The sequence below is a fragment of the Pleurodeles waltl genome, chromosome 7, assembly GCF_031143425.1.
Source record: "Pleurodeles waltl isolate 20211129_DDA chromosome 7, aPleWal1.hap1.20221129, whole genome shotgun sequence".
NCBI lineage: Eukaryota > Metazoa > Chordata > Amphibia > Caudata > Salamandridae > Pleurodeles > Pleurodeles waltl.
Window position 1 is genome coordinate 1466409149 of NC_090446.1, and position 20262 is coordinate 1466429410.

At 44.7% G+C, this 20262-nt stretch overlaps 1 protein-coding gene across 1 annotated transcript in view; it reads left to right on the forward strand.

The window, feature by feature from the left end:
* The first annotated feature begins 17737 nt into the window (after nt 1–17737).
* Nucleotides 17738–20262, forward strand: part of LOC138246507 (neural cell adhesion molecule 1-like) — a 115655-nt gene continuing 113130 nt past the window's right edge. The window contains exon 1 of the mRNA XM_069201158.1: nt 17738–17861. The gene's annotated coding sequence lies outside the window, so the exon portion shown is untranslated. The remainder of the gene's footprint in view (nt 17862–20262) is intronic.

The window sequence follows — 20262 nt, forward strand, 5'->3', positions numbered from 1 at the left end:
GGAGTGGTGTGGATGGAAGATACATGTGGGGGGGCTGAGGGCTGCATGTGAGGATGGTCAGTGTATGTGCGTCAGGGCATGGCTAAGAACTGGTGGGCAATGAGTCTGACGGTCCGGACGGGTGAGTAATGTCCTTTCCTCCTGTACCTTTCCTCTTGGTCAGCGCCCACCAGAAGAAGGGTATTTGGCGTGCCATCGCCAAGGAAGTGCAGACCCTGGGGGTCTATGATAGACAGAGCACCCACTGCCGCAAGAGATGGGAGGACCTGCGCCGCTGGAGCAGGAAGACGGCGGACGCCCAGCTGGGGCTGGCCTTCCAGTGTGGAAGGGGTGCCCGTCGCACCATGACCCCCCTGATGTTCCGCATCCTCTGCCGTGGCCTATCCGGAGTTGGATGGGCGCTTGAGGGCATCACAGCAGCCACAAGGGGGTGAGTACAGTGTCATAAAGCTGACTTTGCGTGGTTCAGGAAGTATCTGGGTGGGGGATGTGGGCTGTGGGTGCCCCTAAGCCAGGGCGAACATAGCAGTGTAGGTCCCTTGTTGGGCAGGCTTTGAGGTACTCCAACCCCAATAGTGTTAGTGGGCATCTACTACTGGGCAGGCTCCTTTGGGTTTCAGGTGTGCAGCTAATGACATTAGGCATTGTACCCCATGGGCTGGTGACTTTCCTACTAACTGGTAGTGGATGGCCTAGTGCATAGGGCTGCTCCCTGTGTGTTGTGTCCGCCAACTGTAGCGGTGTTGCTGGCACTGATCATGTGTGTTCTCTGTCTTTCCCCCCCTTATTGTTTTGTCACCCTGTCCTTGTGTGCATTAACATCATCTGGCCGAGGAGCAGAGGCACCGGTGACGGAGGGAGCTGCATCCCACATGGCCCAGGAGGATGAATACACGGAGGGTGAAGGCACCAGTGGGACGGAGGGCGAGGGGAGCTCCACGACGGGGACAGGAGAGGATACAAGCGACAGCGACTCCTCCTCTGATGGAAGCTCCCTGGCAGTGGCGGACACCTTTGTGCCCATCCCAACAACAGGTACAGCTGCCACCACCCCTACCAGCACCGCCCTCCCAGTAGCCCCTCAGCGAGTTTCCCGTGCCCGCTCACCCAGGAGGGTGGGCATCTCCTTTGCCCCAGGCGCCTCTGGCCCTGCTGCCCTAAGTGAGGAGGCTATTGACCTCCTGAGATCCCTCACTGTTGGGCAGTCAACCATTCTGAATGCCATCCAGGGTGTCGAGAGGCATTTGCAACAAACAAATGCGTACCTGGAGGGCATTCATTCTGGCGTGGCGGCCCAACAGAGAGCTTTCAGGCTCTGGCCTCAGCACTGATGGCAGCCATTGTCCCTGTGTCCAGCCTCCCCCCTCCAACTTCCACTACCCAGACTCAATCCCCTCTACCTCACCCTATCCCAAGCACACCATCAGGCCAGCATGCACACACATCAACACACAAAAGTGGCTCAGGAAAACATAAGCATCACACATCCCACAGGAACTCACACAAGCACCATACCCATGCACACATACCAACATCCACTTCCTCCACTGTGTCCCCCTCCTCCACATCCTCCACCTCCCTCCCTGTCTCGTCTCCACTCACACCTGCATGTACTACATCATCAGCCGCTGCCTCCATCACCAGCACGCCCATCACAACACACTGCTCAAGTGCAATCACCACCCCCACCACCATTCACACGTCCCCTGTGTCCTCTCCCAGTGTGTCTGTGAGCCCTACTCCCAACGTACACAAACGCAGGCGCACACACCCACTCAACAGCTATCCACCTCACAACAGTCTCCAGCCCATGCACCTTCACCCAAACTCAGCAGACGTACACCTCCTACAACCACTACCTCTTCCTCCACTCCCACACCCCCTCCATCTTCCCGTCCCAGTGTGTCTAAAAAACTTTTCCTAGCTAACATTAACCTCTTCCCTACACCTCCCCCTCCACCATCCTTCCCCTAAGGCCAGGATGTCTAGATCCCAGTCCAGCACCTCAGCCACCAAATCTGCATCCGCTGTGGTCCTGCTAGTCCAGTATGATCAAAGGGGGCACCTATCAGAGCTGCCAGTGTGCCACCGACAGATATGAAGGACCACCCTATTACGCCACCTGCAAAGGTCAGAAAGGGCCGGCTTCCAGCAGGGGAAAGTCACACCACCCACCCAGCAAGGCCTCGCCCAAACACAGAGAGGACAGTGCCAAGGTCCCTGCACAAAAGGCTAGTGTTGAATTCTTAAAGAAGATTTTACATTACAATTTTTTGGATACCAAACATGACATTTCTACTTGTTTCGAAACAACAGCTATCACGTATTAAATGTAATAAAGTAACCCAATTTATCCTATGGGAGAGGTAGGTCTCACAGAAGTGAAAAAAGAATTTAGGAGTTTTTTACTTAGACATGTAAAACTTAAAAGTATATGTCCAACTTTTAAAATACAATACACCCTGCCATTTGGGCTGTGTAGAGCATACCTTAGGTGTGAATCATATGTGTTGTAAAGAGGGGTTTAGGCTTGGCAAGAGGTTTATTTTGGGGGGGTGAAATAGGCAGTTTAAAACTGGAAACAGGCTGCAATGTCGGGCCTAGGACGTGTTTTAAAAGGCTACTTAAGTGGGAGGCACAATCAGTGCTGCAAGCCCACTAGTAGCATGTAGGCCCTGGGAAAATGATGTACCACTTTATTAGGGACATATAAGTCAATTAAATGTGCCACTCAGATGTAGGTCACATTTAGCAAGCACTTTAGCACTGGTCAGAAGTGGTAAGGTGCACACAGTACTGAAGCTTAAACAATTAAGTTCAGCAAAAAAGGAAGGGTGTAAGCAAAAAGTATGGGGCAAGACCACCCAAGGCTGACAGGTCTAAAAAGTGCTTTGCAATTCTCTTTCCTGACAGATGAAACAGGTTCTTCATAGAACTCATAGATCATCTCTTTACGCTCAGGTGCCAGAGGTCCCAGGCTACCATTTTTAGAAATCTGTATTCCTCTCAGTTGAATTTGTGCAAGATAAAAGCATACCTCTTTTAAATAGGCTGTTTTCAGTGACGACCAGTGCATTTGCAGTGTTTTTCCTTCCGGGAGTGTGTAGGCACAGTTTTGTTTCTTCCTGGGCTTGAGAGCCCTGTAGTCTATTCCAGTTAGTCTGTGAGTCCCGTATTGACTAGGGGCAGTGCTGCCCCTCTTCTCCACCTACGAGTAAAACCTGGCTCTGCAACGCACCATCTTTGAGAGTATAGACCCCTTCTCATCCTTTACTGGGTTTCGAAGCCTCTCTTCCTCGTGCAAAAGACTAAGAAGTTAGGAGGAAGTTGGAATGTCCACACCCATTCTGGTGCCTGTTAGTCCTAGGAAGTGTCAGTGGCCAGCACTCCTGTCCCTCTCTAACCTCCTATCACTACTGGAAACCACTCCTACTTTCTCCTTTCTCTACGATATAACCTCCTTCCTTCCACAGCTGACAGTTTGATGCCTTTAACTCCTAGTTTCAACCACACCGATAGCTGCTCCTTATAGACCCTTTACTGAGGTATCTGTGAGCCTTCTTCATCTGCTCCTTTCGGTGACTCTGGCATTGCCCTTTCACTGTGAGGTGTCTGTAGTTCCTGCGCTGCTCGTGTAGGTCCTTCTGGGTGGACCCGACAGACCCTTCACTGAGGCGTTTGGGGACCTCCTTGGTTTCATATTCTGCACTTCCGGATGTCCACCAAGGACACAAGTACTGCTATGTTACTTCTCTACCTTAGGAATGCACCATCCCCTAACCATAATGGACAGCACACTAGCAATGCTGTGATCAGGTATGTAACATGAATGCTACATTAAGCGCAATATATATCTCCTCTCACATATGTCTACTAAACATGGCATGGACAACAGCTGTGTGTCATGACATGACGAAAGCGCGTCCGCACCTCATGCAACTAAAACAAGTGTTTCAATGGAGGCGGCGGCCTGAGTGCAGGAAAGGTTATGGGAACTATGATGAATGACGCAAAGACATGAGGCGGAGACAGTGATGAAAACGAGGGGGCGTGGTCAGCATATGCGCGTGACTTAAAAAGAGCCATGAGCTCAAGAATTTACCAACTGTTAGCTATAAGAAAATACTAAAACTACAGGTTCCACAGTGTCTTCTGTTAGCAAAAATTCAAGACATGGACAAAGGTGTCACATACGATATGGGAGCTTCTGGGAGTTTACTCTGATTTTGCTTGTGAAACAAGTAGTTACAGTTTAAAAAAAAGAATTCACAGTAGTGGGGGAGATGAAAGAGATGGCCTTTCAAGCACAAAGCACAAAAGTGTGCATCAAAATACTGACGGTCAAACATGTATACCCAACTGGAACAAGGAGCCTGTTGCAATGAGAACCCCCAGGGAACGAGTCCTAAGATAAGAATCCCCTGTAGCCTCAGCCCCCCCTAAGGGTGCAGAAGAAGGGTGTGCCTGGAAAGCCAGGATCTTACATGACTGTACCCCCTTTTCGAGCTTAGCACAGGTTTCGTCTTTCTCACATTGTATATCGACAGGGATGTATTAATGAAACCTGTATAGAAATGTTGATCCCAGAAGATCCCGCCCACTTAGACCTCTCTGAACAAACATACAGGTCCGCCTTTAATCACTCCGTACAGTTTTTTGTAAAGCAGCATTGTGCATTCTCCCTTGGGAGGTAGTGGTTCTTGACAAGTGTTTACGCAGGCTCTGACCTCCCAGGGGAAAGGCACACACCTCGATAGTTCCCATGCAGCAAGGCATGGTTCATCTTCTTTGTTCTTCTTGTCAATGGGTGCACGAATAAGACTGATTGATTTTCCAGCACCAAACAAAGGCGAAGTGTTGGAACAAAGTGCTCCGGAAAGGCCCAGCTATGAAGAGCGGCTTCTGCAGCCATTTCCTTCACGTCTCTGCTCTGCACAATGCATGGATGGGAGAGGGCAATCCCGGGGGAGCGAGGAGAGACATCACCTCAGTAGGTGCAAGAGCGACTTGTCGTGAAAACAAACAAACACACACTCTCTCTTCTGGGGTTGTCACTGGCAGAGCATGTAGAAGAGAAACACGACGATTAGTGCAGTGTGTGTGAGCCATCACAGCGCCCTACACATTCACAGACACACGATCTGAGAGTAAGGTTCCTCCAGCCATCCCGAGGTCACCGTTTGGTTAAGATAAATCAAACACAAAGCTTGATTCCGCCAGAGACATGGGGAGATGCAGGAATAAGAAACTTTGTCAAAGTCAATAGATCTAGCCCTTAGTATTAGGTCCGGCATTTGCCAAGCACTTTTGAGTTTACTACAATTACCTTTAAATATGGCCTTTTAGCCAGCCCTCTTCATCCTGGTCTCTTGTGCTAGTCATCTTTTTCTTCCACGCAGTACAGCATACAGCCTGGGCACTTAGTCAGCCACTTCGCCCATTCACTTATGTGACAGCATTCCACTAATTCACAATGAACACATCCACAATCTAGTTCCTGCCAGAGGCTACTATGGCAATGTGTGATTTTTGAGAGCATAAGCATTTTTTGTTTTGTGAGGACCCTACATCCAACAATAAAGGTTTAGAAAGGCCATTGCAAAGCAAGCATCAGCAGAGCCAAAGTGCTGGTAGCTAATGCCAGACCTATTGGCTTTCACAATACTTGTTAATGATAGCACACACACACATTGCCTACATCCCACTTTCTCTTCCAAGCACACAATAGTTTCAGTTGCACAATATACACAAAAATACACTACAATTCTGTGATGCTGTTAGCAGTGGTAGCAGTAGTTGTTATGATGGTAGTGGTGATGATGGTAGCAGTAGTAGTTATGATGGTAATGGCGGTGGTAGTAATGGTGATGATGGTAGCAGTGGAATTGCTGGTGGTAATAGTGGTGATGATGGTGGTATGTGTGGTAGTAGTGGTTCTTGTGGTGGTGTGATACTAATGGTCGCAGAAGTGGTGGTGATAGTCTTGGTCATGGTGGTCTTGGGAGTGGTAAATATTTTGGCGGTGGAAATAATTGTGTCAGTACTGGTTTGTGGTGTGAATGTTATGGGTGTGTGCTTGTCAAATAGGAAAGCATGTGTACTTCATAGGTGGGAGAAATGATTTGCAAAGCTGTATCTCTATTGAAAGGGCAGCATCGGCCCCTCCGCAATGACGGAGGAGCATCGCCCCGCTAGCTCAGATCCAGCAGCTGAAAAATAAAACAATATTTTACTATTGTTTTATTTTTCAGATGCTGGAGGAGCCAGCCTGCGCAGGGAGTGGTGGGGCTGTGCACTTAACTGTGCATGTCTGTTTGGCCGGACGTTCTAGGTTGGCCAAACAGACATGCGCTGTCAGGTTTCGCCAATCCGGCTGTATTTGATAGCTGGGTTGGAGAAACAGCACAGACTCCCTGTGCCTGAGCGAGAGGCAAGCCAGCCCGCTCAGGCCAATTCCCGCACTGCTCTCATGCTTGCTAATAGCATGAAAGCAGTGCGGAGATTGTTCAGGGAGTCTTTCATGCTGTCCGGGGGACTGCTGGGACCAGGAAGCAGAGGAGCGTGAGGCCACCGGCAGCACCAGGTAAGTGTTTTTTTTTATTATGAACTCCACCTCTGCATGAGCTCCCCCCTGCACTCCCCACGCACCCCCCACCCCCTACTTTTAATTTATGTCGGCCGCCGCTGTGAAAGGGTATACATTTTTATCACCAATGGGGTCAGAAAATCATATTTAGACCTGCTGCATCATCAGAGCTTATTAACTAGAGCCCATCAACTGAAGGTATGCAGGACAGGCATTACTCAGGTCAGAAATGATAAACAAGCACAATTCCTCTTCAAATGAAGTCCAAAACAACTCTAGCTCACAATCTCGATTGAAAGCTTAGACGGAAAGAATAAAGTTTGTGTTACTTAAAAGTATGCACACTAATTATGTTTGTGTTGCTGGGCAGAGAAGCTGGTGAGCGAAGTGCAAACTAAAGGAATAGTCTAGCGAAGCCAAGGAACATTTTTATGTGGATGCACTTGACCCCAGACTCAAACAAACTATGACTGCCACTTTTCTGTTACAGCTGAGCAAGACAGCCAATGGCTCAAATGTGCTAACTCATTGACCCATGCTGTATGTTGTCCCGTGAGCAGAAGCAAAATGTGAATGACACTAAAAATGACAAATAATAATTATGTTTTTATTAAGAGCGCTTGGGAAACATCTTAAATTGTTAAGCCAGACCTTTTAAACACTAACAAAGCCACCTGGTCTTGCCTAGGCTGCAGAGCTACTAGCTTTGCGAATGCCTGTATCCTTAGATGTATTTTTCCTATTATTTTACGTTTCCAAAAAACAACAAGTAGGCCATTTTGGAACAAATAAATAAATATGACAACATTTTAAAGATTTGCTCCAGATTAAGTGACATTTTCTTCCAGGGCCCTAGCGAAACCCCTGGGCATCCTGTCATAGCTAACCACTTTTCACAGAATCTCGCTGATGGCTTCCCATTAGATGTCTGTCCTCTGCATATAATCAAACGTGTAAGTAACTCTTTTAATCCACAGATTAACGCTCTGTTTAATCTTTCCAAAGGCAATGGGCCTTTTTGGTTGAAAAAAACAAATTTGGACCCATTACATATGAGTAAGTATAGACCCATCCCCCAAATCCCTGCCATGGGGAAGATGTTAGAATATTGGGTTAATTGTCAACCGTCTGGAGATAAAATCCTTCCTTTCTGGAGATAAGATCCTTCCTTTCTGGCAGACTGCAGGCAGTCCATATATTCCCCTACATCTCAGAATTTAAGGAGGTTATATGTGGAGTACTGCAGGGCTTGGCCCTCAGCCCTACTCTATTTAACATCTAGATGGCCTCCATCGCAACTGTTGCACAAGCCTGGGGTTTTAATGTCATGTCATATACGGATGACAACCAAATGATGTTTGCCTTTGATAATTTGGACAACTCTGTTACAGCCAACTTTCAGGGATGTCTCTTGGCATTGGTAGAATGGATGCATGAGAGCTACCTCTGCCTGAACGCAGACTAATCCGAGATCTTGATACATCCTTCTGGCTGGATACAACAGAAATCTGGCCATCAGAGTTGAGAATACCCACAGCCCCTATTAATGTGGCTAAAAATCTGGTTGTTAAAATTGACACCTCACTCTCCTTCAAACCACAAGTCAAGGCCATTGCCGGAATTTGTTTGTCTACTGAAATCACTTAAAAAGAATTTACAATTTCTAAAAGATAATACACAAAAATGCATCACTCAAGCCTTAATTACATCTAGGTTAGACTATGCTACTTGAGGCCTTCCACATGCTTGTAAGCAGACGACAGTGGGTTGAGAATGCTGCTGCTTGCCTCGTGCTGAATATTCCCCAACCTAACTCAATCTGAAAAGGGGTGAAAACATTTCCATTAGCCCAAAAAAAAACATTCTAAGCACTTTTAAGGCATTGCAAGTGACAAGCCAGATCTATATTCAAAACAAGATTAAATGGAACCAACCCTACAGAAATTAGCAGTGTACCCACCAAAATCTTCAGTGTATCCCAAGAATATATAAAGCTAGAGCTGGAGGTAGGGCCTTCTACTCTCTGGCTCCTAAATTGTGGAACTCTCATCCTTACCATTTGAGGCATATTTCTTTGGAGGCTTTTTTCAAAGCCCTTTTAAAAACGAATCTTTTAATTGAAATATGAACCTTTCTCCTCCTCTCTTTTGTTAGAAAGGAATGGATAGTCGTCTGCTTTTGAGCCTGCAACTAGCGCTGGGACGCTCCAATTGGAGCAGCTAGTTTGCACTATAAAAATTCTTATATCCAAACCTCGAAAGATTTCACTTCTCCCATAAAAGACGTCACCACTCCATACAAGCATGCTGGAGGGCCAAGAGCTTGCATTCCAGAACTAAAATATCATTGCTCACCTGAAGTCAATGGCAGAGATAACAAAAAATTGGATGCTGTAGGATGTCCTCCTCCTAGAGCAGCACTGCTCCAACAGCAACGTTTGAAGCATCAGTAACCACTATAAACTGCTTGGTTGGATCTGGGTGGCTGAGAATAGGAGCTTAGGTGAAAGCCTTTTTGAGATTGACAACGGCCTTCTTGGCTTCAGAGGTCCAAGAAAAACCTTTAGTAGAATTCTCCTTTTTCAAAGTAGTAGAGTGGCCATTAATGTTGGCAAAGTTCTTTATGAACTGTTAACCAGTCCTAAAACAATCTCCTTGATGGGGATCTATAAATAATCCAATCTCAGAGAGGCAATGTCCCAAATACTCCACTTCTGTTTTTTCAAACTTATACTTCTGCGTTTTACAGGATAGATGGTTCTCCTTTAGATGTAGAAGGAAGGAATGAACATGCACTCAATGTTCAGGAAGGGAAGCAGAGAAGATCAGGATCCCTCCAGGTACATCACAAGAATCTCGTTTAGGACACAGGAGAATTTGCTATTGAGAAATCTTTGAAAAACTCCTGCAGCAATGATAACGCCAGAGGGCATAACAAGATATTCATAGTGCCTAAAGAGCATCCGAAAAGCTTACTTACACACATCACCATTCTTTATCAGGAGCACATAGTAAGCTCCTCAGAGTTCAAACTTTGTGAAATATTTAGCAACTTGAAAGGACTCAAGGATGTCCTTGATGAGCAGAAGCAGGAACCGGTCCTTAATGGTGACCCTTTTCAATCTCGATAATCTTCTTTGGGACAAAGAACAAAGAAGCTGCAGCAGGTAATGTTGACCTGATAATCAGGTCTTTCCTCAGGTTTTCATTCAAATGTTCCCTAAGAACCTGCTTCTTGTGCCGGGAAAAAAGAATACGTTCTGACACAGGGAATTATGGCTCCGGGTGCTGTCTGGATGGCACAATCCAAAACCATGTGTAGAGGGAGTGGCACAAAAGGTACACTTCTGAAAGACATCAAGAAACACTTGATAAGCCATGGGAATGGACAAGTAGAATGAGACTGCTCTTCAGAAAGGTAATTAACCACTGGAGCCCACAGCTCCAATCTGTATAACTTTGTCTCTGAAAAACTGGGAGGAAAGTGATACGCCCCTGGTCTATTTATGTACGGATTCAGTTGTTTTAGCCAATGTATTCCATGCACAACTGCATAGCTTGGAGACATGATTAGCGCAAAGGCAACCATCTCTTTCTGATTGCCTAAAGACACTAAAAGAGGAACCCTGATGGAGGTCAGTGAACCCTAAGTCACTGGCGATCCGTCAATAGTTTGTACATGATCCGGAGGTTACTTTTTCCTGGCTGGTATTTGGAGTCTCTCGGCACAACTCAAGTCCACATACATTCCAACAGTTGCACTGAAAGGCTGGAAGAGAGATGGACTGACCAAGATGTAATTGAAGAATTAAATCCAATATGAACAAGTGCAAACCTGACCCATTGGACGAGATGAAAACTTTAGGGAGAGTAGAACAGTACAGACTTACAGCAGGTCATTTGTGCTTGCACAATAAAGGCATGCGCTTTCCTTACGTCTTTGATCCATTTTGATGTTGACCAAAGGGCCTCTAGCAGACCAAAGCTATATTAGTTAATCAGGCAAAGGATTGGTAGGTTCTGTAGTTGTTTCAGTTTGCCTAAAAACTCAGTGAAGAGGAGTAAAAGTGAAACTTTGTTTTTTCAGTTTTTCCAATGGTAATCTAAGTGCATTCCACTCATGTGGTTTCAGCAACAAGCTTAGGAAATGGTGTACAAGAGGAAGTACATCAGAATTTCACTGCGATATCCCATATATGGTGTCCCTGCAAAACCTTTTTGGGCAGCCTGTCAAACATCTTCTTGAAGTTTGTCAAGAAATTGTCATACTTGTTCTAACAAAAGTCTTCAATGATGGCTAAGGGGGGTTGTCAAGCTATAGTTGTAGTAGTTAAGGAACCAACCAGATAAAGTACTTTGGATCTGTCTTAAGAAAACTGTCCAGGTCGAAAGCCAAAAACGCCTTTTATGGCTGTCATGTCAATTGAAGTAAACGAGGGATGGCCAAAGGTACATAGCCTCCAACCCATGGTTCCGACCCTCAGCTGGTGCCCAAAAGGAGATATAAATAGGCAAACATTCTAGGTGCGCACGGGAGAACCAACAGATCTCCTACAAACATTTTGCAGCAGGATGCACACTACACAAACACACCACAAGCCCATACACCACATACATGCATTCAGGCACCACTCCAAAACACCCCACTCATATGTTACACACATCCTACACTCAGCACTAGGAAATACAGCATTTGGGGCCAAGTTGCAGTGGAATTGGTCCAATCACATGGCTTCTCTGGCAGGGCCACCAAACTTTCCTTGCAATATATGAAAAGATAATTTAACTACTGTCACAGTTAATACTTGCTCATTTATAAGCGACCTTAATGTGATGCTAGAGATGCATAAAAAACACCTACGCTGTACATGAGAAATGTAAGATCATTTTATATTTGTATTAGCATTCTGAAACAGCCTCCTGGCTGCTTGAGTTCTGTGTATCAACTATGATATACATATGCGTGGTATTTGTACAGTGCATATTTAGCTAAAAGGCAGCAAAAACCTCTGCAGGTTCAAAGGAAAAGATACTGTCAATAGGTCATTGGAGGGAAAACTGCAATTTCAGACTGGAGAAGGTCGGTTACTGCATTGTCATGTAGTGTTCTTTACACATACATGTCTTTTTCTTGTTACTAAATTTGAGCAGGGTAAGGGTGGTTCTGACGAATTTAAGGATGTCATTGCAGATCCTGGATGCATAACTGGGGTCTATTTTCTTATTATTTTATCTTTGTTTTTTTACATTTTCATTCTAGTGTGATGGTGTCCCAGCTCAGGGTGTGCTGAGGCCAACTAGAGGTGGTGAGCTTGCAAGCCAGGTAAGCAGGGGTGCCAGTCGTGATGACTTGGTAGATAATGAAGCTCAGCTGTTGATGAGGCCTGATGTGCAGTTCACTATCACAAATAGTATCACACACTTAAATACTTAACACACATTTAGATATCAGCTACACCCGCTGCAAATCACATATATCTTTCACACTTATAGGGATTATTAAGCTTAAAATGTACTTTAAGTGAATATAGTGTAAGAGCACATATGTAATCGTTTGTGAAAAGGATTGCTACTGCAGAACTACTCAATGAAATGCCAAGGGACTCCTTTCTGGGTCTCACCTACAAAGACCTCTTGTGGACCATATCAACAACTTTCAGTGTGCTTAGAACAAGCCCGTTGCTTATCAGTGGTTGGCTATCTTAGCATACTCATTTGCTTGCTTCTTATTCGATGGCTTCACTCCTCTTGTTGAGTTTATCAGTCCCCTTGAGAATAGCTTTTTTTATCATCATTTTGATTAATTGATATGTATCTTACAGGGTTCATTATCAGGGAAATTATTTTACCATTTTTTGGCATTCCACGACTGCTCTCCTCACACCCTCAAATTCCCACTCCCATCCCTCTCATGAGCTCCATGTTGCTTACTACCACACCTACATCTCCTCCATTCTTTCACTCATGCTGGCCTTTTGATTTACAGCATCTGCAAAAAGCATTGGTGAAGTCAACAGGTCAAAAAGACTGGACCTGTTGGCTTTGCCAGTGCTTAGAAGCCTTTGTATTTCAGAATAGCACGGGTGATCAGTCAAAGTTTATTCGAAGAGGACTGTGTGTGGTACGGTCTTGTTCATGCAGCCCATGTGTTAAGTACAATAAGTGGACTGTTGAAAAAAAAAGGAAAAATAGATGGCTTTTAAGAATGATAAAGCGAATGTGTCTAGTAACTGATATTTTGGGGCATTAATAATTACATTTGACTGTGTATCCTGTTAACTCTGTACTGGAACTGAGTCCTTCAGCTTAGACACAAAGCACGGTTTACATACAGCAGGCTAATACCCATTGGCTAGGCGAGCACAGAGTAAGCCTTCAAGTGCTTACGATGCTCATAATTCAGTTTAATAGTGTTTGTCCTTTGTAGCAGAGGGTGGCCGAAACTCAGGGGCATAAAGTAAGTCCCTGCATCTCATGACGGGTGGTGGGACCCCCAACTCTCTAGGGCCCCCAATATTTCAAGGGGGCCACATTCAGCCCAAGGTCAATTAATTTCTTTGAAATATGGGAGAATCAAGGACCAACATCACATTATGCGGACGGGGGCACATTTTGTGTTATGCCACTGCTGAGATTGCACACTGGCACAGCATTACTGGGTAGTGCCTGTACAGCAGGTGTCTGTTGATGCAGGGTGAACAGTGTCTACACAAGGGGTATGGAAATCCAAACACATACACACTTATCTGGTGGTGAAGAATGGTGTGCGTTGCACAAATGTGGGGGGCACAGGTTGTGCACTGTCAATCAGGTGCTTGAATAATGTAACACCTCGATGTATGGTTCAGACACACAGGCCTTTCACAGAAGTCAGGAACAGGTGAAAAATAAAGTGATGCTTGACTCGGGCACATGGGCTTCTCTTTGGCTTCAGGGGCAGAAGCAGGATGAAGTACGCCAGTTTATTTGCTGCATACAAGTGACCACGTAAGTCTTATGAGCAGAGATTCACTCTTCCCTGTCCTGGTTTGGCTTCCCCAATCTCATCCTGGTAGGTACTCATGCTGAACTATGTTTCAGACTTAATAGGGTCAAATAAGGTAATTTGCAGCTTGTTTTAAAATATGTTCACTCCAAGTAAGTTCCATGTCAGACTAGTTTCAGGTTCCATCTATATCAGTTGCAGTCTATCCTCTCAGTCGCCTCAGTCACCAGGATATGGTCCTTACAACTAAAATGGAAACAGCCACGGATTCTGTCTCTGGCTCTCAACTTCCTTTACACATTTGCCTTTGTGTTGGCCTCAGCTCCACAGCATGAATTCGAAGTAGCAATGCAGTCTTCTCTTTGTGGATTATAGCACAGGAGATGTTCCTCTGGATGAAGGTTCAGTCAGACACTGCACTTGGCTTGACAAAGGATTCCAGATGAGGTAGGGGGTCTGAAAAACAGTAATAGAGGACCCGCAGGGAAAGAGAAGACAGCTATCTTTGGCTACCACTAACCTAATTTAGTACCCTACAACTTAAGAGGCTACATATACGGGTATATGCACACAGGCACACCACTATGTATATACCCGGCATTCTAAAGCAAATTCGAACACCACCCAAGCATGCTCAAGAGGTATTACAGGACCCCCTTCCATAACATACTTCAATCGTTTATCAGTTAGAGCCAGTAGGCCGGTTCCCTACTGTGGTTCAGATGAAAAGGCATTTTACCTAACTACTAGAATCAGTTGTCATGAAATGCTAGTAATGTGACGGACAGATCATGGGGACAGTATTCACCCAAATAATACCACTTTGGGTGCTTCCCATCATTTCAACAGAACCTAGCGCCCTGCTTGTGACCAACACACCACAGATCAAGAGATTTGTGCCATAGGTCTCTTGCACCAGACCACATACCAAGTGTGCCAGAATGATAAAATATGGAGCAGGTCATGTGGATACTGCACCAAGGAACATTCAAATCTAAATCATGGACAGCGTTTTTATCAAGATTATTGTTATGTCTGTTAATAAAGAAGGATACTCATATAACAAACGAGGGGCTGGAGAGGGACTCTTTATTCCAGTACACCACACATCCTCCCCAATAAACAATCTGTAAGTAGTTCTTGCGTGCTGTTCCGCTTAACCACCAAAATGATAATCAGCTGGTGAAATCAGTGTCACTCTCATCATGGAGTGTCCACTATATAGGATGCAATAGCCCGCACCCACATTGGTGGCATGCTTCATCATTGGGCTAGCTCCTCACTGGATGGGCACTGCAATGCCCAGTGTGCTCCCAAGAGTGGGACTCTCAAATAGAGATTTTTTTTCTCCCACTGGCCTGGTATTTGTCAAAGCTCAGATCACTGCCCCTTTAGAGTGGGTTTAGAAAGGAAGGTAGATTAATGGTGAAGTTAAAGTTGTCCATGAGCCATCCCTTGACACTGTCTTATTCCTGGCGATTGTCCTTGCCAAGATTAAAAACAAAAGTAAAACAACCAGGCATAGTAATGAGCCCTCGTTTCACAGTGAGGTCAACATGTTTCATACCCTAGTCAACCTGGATGGTCATAGGCATTTCTTCAGGACCAGAATCAACCCTAACCTATAAACTGGGTCTTTAGACAAAAGATAATGCAAACGATAGTCAACAAATGTGTTCTATTTTTATCTGACTGCGTGATGATAAAATAAAGAATAAGACAACTTTATTTATGTCCCATGACAACTTTGGTCTGTATTTGGAGCTTGTTAGGGAAAACTTGGAGATGCGGGTCCTCAAGCAAGTAGGTGTGGAACCTCAGGAGCAGGGTACGGTAGGGTGTCTGCTGAGCTCCCTCTGACCTACTTAGTTGAGGGCCCGCAACTCCGAGTTTTCCTTAAGTGGCCCCATATAGAGACCAAACCTGTCATAGAGCATGAAAACTCTTTTTTTATCTAAATAGCACTAACTGAAACAAAGAAGGAAAGGCTATTAATGCTGAACACGCTACCTGGGCAGTCAACAACCTGTGGGAAAACCAAACAGGACAACACAAGAAGGTTAAATTGTTAGTTCCTCTATATACATCGTCTGGCAAATCTATGGTGTAAGGCAACTAAATAAAGCACTTCATCAATGATAAAATCAGCACCCAGTCCACAAAATCGGTGCAAGGATGGCTTCATGATTATTGCAGCATATCCAGCCTATAATTATTTAAGTTCATTAGGAAAAGAAATTACAGGTTGCCACAATGACTAGTTCAATTGGGAGAATGATATCATTTTTACTCCTCCTTCAAATTTCTACATTACGTGAGATCTCATTACCACGATCATGATAAATGGTTTCAATAATAGCTGTCTGAGAAGAATATAAAATTTGTATGTCCTGAAGAAGGTGGTCTTCAAGAAATATAACTCTGGCCACCAATGTGTTGACGAATAAAACAGTGACATAATCCATTAGCACTGAACAATTATACATGATTAATCAATTCATGATTGCACAGTGACATACTTGTTGGATATGTACAATTTTACAAGCTGAATAGGAGTTTGTTTTTAGTATTTCTTCCATTGGTACATTTTATATGATTTTTTATCACGTCAAATTGAATTAGTAGAATATGTTTGACAAAAATAAATATTTAGACTGGTTGTTCAGAGTGCATTTGCGATCGTTTGTGTTTGTACAAGTTCAGTGGATCCAACCAGCACCACTGGCTGTTATGCCTTTAGTAGTAAGGCTCCAATACGGATAGGCACCTTGTTTACAGTTTTCCTCTTGCTGAATTTTAACTTCCCCGCTACTATTCATGCCTATGGGATAGGTGGTATGATTGCAATATCACTACTACCATCTTTTAAGATTTGATATAATTATTTAAGTTCACTGAGAAAACAAATTACACTTTGCGACAATGACTGGTTCAATTGGGAGAAATGTCTACATTACGTGAGATCTCATTAGCACAATCATGGTGTTTTCACTAATAGTTGTCTGAGAAGAATATAAAATTGTTATGTCTTCAAGAAATACAATTTTCGCCACCTAAATGTGTCGCCGAATACAACACTGATATAATCTATTAGCACAGAACAATTCTATACGACTAATGAATTCATGATTGCACAGTGACACACTTGTTTAATATGTACAATTTTACAAGCTCAGTATATATATATATATTTTAATATTTCTTCCTACGGTACGTTTGTTATATATGTTTTTATCATGTCAAAATGAATTCGTAGAATATTTTTGACATAAATATTTAACCAATATTTTAGAATTGTATGTGGTTGTGTTCACGGTGTCTTCAGAATATGTAGCCCTGTTGGTGTGGTACAAAGAGGATGAATAAAATGTAGGAGTTAAGTGGTGATAGATAAAGCTCGTGATTAAGTATGTTTTCTTTACCCAGCGGAAATGCACAGGTAATGAGAGTAAACCAAGGTGACAGACACTTTGGTTTACTCTCATTACCTGTGCATTTCCGCCCTAGGAACAGCGTCTGTAGTGGTACTGGCTATATCAGCTCTTGGCACAGTTCCTGCTTTGGTACTGTTTATGACCACCATTGGGTCTGCCACAGTACCGGCACCTGTACTGGTTTTGCTCGACCCTGGAACAGATCAGCGGTGGGGCAGGTTCCGCACTGCAACTGCACCAGTACTGATCCTTCCGGCTCTTGGCACGGTAGACCTGACCCAGTACTGTTTCTGTTGGTTCTTGCGCAGTACCTGCACCAGTACATGTGGTTCTGTCCCTGGCTCACTTCCTGCGTGCTCCCTTGCCACAGCCTGTTGAAGGCTCCGTGGGCGCCTGGCCGGGTCAGAGCATGAATGTGGCTCTCCCGGCGCAGGCTTCCACCACCTCCACGCCGGGTGATCTCAGACTTGCAGGCCCTGGTTTCATCTGCTTGGCTTTGTTATTTCCATTTCTGTCCCCGTTTATCGTCAACAAGGAAACACGAAGAAAAACAAACAAAGGTTGGGCTAATTGAATGGTTTGGTGCATGTTCCTTCTCCACCCCGGCCGGTGACCTTTCTCCTCAGCTGTTGTCCTCGCCCACCCTGCTCCCTCTCCGCCGGCGCTCCGCGTGCAGTCAGCTTCCGGTTACGCACTGCGCGGAGGGTGACCGGAAGTACATCCCTGGGTCAGCGTCGGGCGGCACGTACCAGCCGTAGGAGCGCGTCTGGGCGCCCGCGTGCCCAGCAGAATTACCAGAGGGCACTGGGTATCGGGAGGAGATGAGGCCGGTACAAGAGACACACAGGTGCAGAAAGGTGAACACACCAACTTGGCACATTTTTTGATTCTCCTCAGTTCAGACAAAACCGAGACTTTCCCAAGGCCACTGTGAAGGCCCCATACCACTTTCTCTGTGGTAGCGGATGCATTTCTTGGTCACGTTACCTTGATGGGAAAGGAATGACCGTCGACATGCTTGTCTTGTTGGTCTTACAATTTTACATCCATCGGTTACGACATTAAAAGTGACATTTGCTAAACAACGCACTAACTGCCCCTTCCGTCTGCCCCTAAATAAACTCTAATTTATTGCAGTTGCCCACGCCAGCCCTCCCCTTTCATTATCGGCAGGGCACTTTCAAGCAGAGTTATGTTTTTCGGCCCTCATACAGTCGCCCTCCCAGCTCCTGATGCTTCACCTTGCATGATGTGGCTGTCGCAGGACCAGGCATACCTCTTGTTTCACCTTTCTTTTTCTCCCCCGCCCACTTCTCCCATCCTTCCTTTAACCGATATCAAAATCTCTGTTCTATCTAAACATCTAAACTACCTGCTCCCAGCTACAACACACTGCTGTTGAGTGCAGCAGAACTATGACCCCGCTGCATGGCATCACCATAACAGTTGTGCAGCTGCGGTGTACCTTGCTAGCCTAGCCCCCTCTTCTAAACTCCCCAGGAGAGAGGGCAGTTCCCTCCCCTCCATTTTGAGCCATCATTCTGACCTGACTTCTGTAAACACACAGTATACCATAGCAAATTATAACATATCCCTAGTATGCCAAATTCATATTTTTAGTTTATATACGTTTTTGGGGGTTTGCGCAGTGTTGTTTTTCAAAACTGAAATTATTTAAAGACAGCAGGCACGGTCCATCCTTTAGGGCGGAGGGGCCACGCCCCCCCCCCCCACCTTTTGCCCCTCATGAAGAGTATCTGTCAGGCTGAACAAAGGTCAGCCTGACAGGCACAAAAAAAAATTCTAGCATTCGCGCCAAGAATTTTTCAATTCTATTAAGGACACGGAGGCGAGGATTATGCTTCTCTTTCCATGCTTTATTTCACAGCAGCCAATGAACATCATAGAAAGTAAAAAAAAAATAAACTACATGACCCAATATTAGTCATAACACGTGATCAACCATAGAGGAGGCAGCCTATAAAGTGTTGAATCACACCTAGCCACTCCTCTTTCTTTGTCTAAGTTTAAGATTCAAAAATCAAAATCCAAAAGTCGCCACAGAAAAAATCAAAGTCTTAACCAAAAACTTGCAAACGAAATCTCGCAAAACAGACGAACTGGCATCCCACTTGACTGGAAGAAGAACGAAATTGTGGCAGATCGCATTACTTCTCATCATTACCTAGAAAAATGAAAAAATTCAGGCCATAAAAACTGAATAACATAAGAAATACTTATATTACTAAAATAATAGGGTGGGATAGCACTGACGTACAGTAATTTGCACATAATATCAACAAAATGTCATGACACACCAACATCATATATTACAGTGCAGCAGGATAATCCTCGCCTCCGTGTCCTTAATAGAATTGAAAAATTCTTAGCGCGAATGCTAGAATTTGTTTTATTCTATGTCAGGACCGGAGGCTCAGATTATGCTTGTTCAAAGCTGATTCACCACTACTGATGCTATATCAACAATAGGTTTATAATAAAAAGTTTTAAACGTAGAAGGCGAAGACCAATCTGCCGCCTTTAAAATGTCCTCCAAACTAAAACCCAAAATTAAAGACTTCGATGCCATAGCTCCTCTGGCAGAATGCGCACCAAATTTAGAAACATCAATACCTGCCTCACTCAGCAACCAACGCATCCACCTAGCGAGAGTGGCTGAGGAAACAGGATGATATGGTTTAACTAATGAAATGAGTAATTGACCCCCATATCAGAACGAAATTCTTCTGTACTCACCTCGTAAGCTTTAAGACATTGAACCACACAAAGCTTGGGGTTGTCCACAAAACAAGGGTAAGACACAGACTTCAGATTACATTTGGTTCTACGCGAAATGGAGAAAGAGACTCCTTCAGGAGAAAAAACTCTCCCCGCCAAATCTGGAGCTCTAACATCTGACACTCTCTTACATAATATCAAACACAATAACATGGTGAGTTTAGCTGATAACTGTTTCCTAGACAAATATCTATTAGCAGGCCAGGATTCTAAAAATCAAAGAACAACATTAACGTCCCAAAGGGACGAATAACGGGGCCGAGGAGGATTAGCTAACCTGATACCCCTCATTAATTTACACACAATAGGAGACTCACCAATGGGTTTACCCTCTACTGGTAAATGCCCTGCTGAGATAGCGGACCTGTAATTATTAATAGAACGGTATGCCAAACCTGACGCTGCTAAGGAGGACAGGAAATTCAGGACCAGACAGCTATTTGCTGAAGAAGGATCTGC